The following is a 760-nucleotide window of genomic DNA, read 5'->3' as shown; positions in this document are numbered from 1 at the left end:
AGCTATAGATACAGTTAGTTCTCCTTCATTCCACTATGTTGAAAGACAATACTAACACTGCCTGGAGAGCTGTCTGGACAGTTCCTAAACTCATGTACATACAGAACTCATCTACCAAAGGCAGAGGCACCTTACATGGATCAAGTAGCATACAATGTATGACCATGTAATAGTTAGGTTATATAAGACTCAAAGATCTGACCACAAAAACCTTATTTTATCTAACTGTTTAATATTTCAACCTTGTCAACATTTAGTAAAGTTAAACACCAAGAGGAACGACAGAGGCACACTGCTCCACTGCTGGTGGGAGTGTAAGATGGAACAACCACTCTGGAAATCGGTCTGGCGATTCCTCAGAAAACTGGGCATGACACTTCCAGAGGACCCTGCTATACCACTCCTGGGCATCTACCCAGAGGATTCCCCTGCATTCAATAAGGACACAGGCTCCACTATGTTCATTGCAGCCTTATTTATAATAGTCAGCTGGAAAGAACCTGGATGTCCTTCAACAGAGGAATGGATACAAAAAACGTGGTATATTTACACAATGGAATACTACTCAGCAATTAAAAACAATGAATTCACGAAATTTGTAGGCAAATGGTTAGAGCTGGCATCCTAAGTGAGGTAAACAAATCACAAAAGAATACACATGGAATGCAATCTCTGAAAAGTGGATATTAATTAGCCCAGAAGCTCTGAATACCCAAGGCACAATTAGCATAACAAATGACTCCCATGAAGAAGTAAGGAG

Source organism: Apodemus sylvaticus, chromosome 1 (genome assembly GCF_947179515.1).
Source record: "Apodemus sylvaticus chromosome 1, mApoSyl1.1, whole genome shotgun sequence".
Lineage (NCBI taxonomy): Eukaryota > Metazoa > Chordata > Mammalia > Rodentia > Muridae > Apodemus > Apodemus sylvaticus.
The sequence above is the reverse complement of the archived record's forward strand: the minus strand, read 5'-3'. Positions refer to the sequence as shown.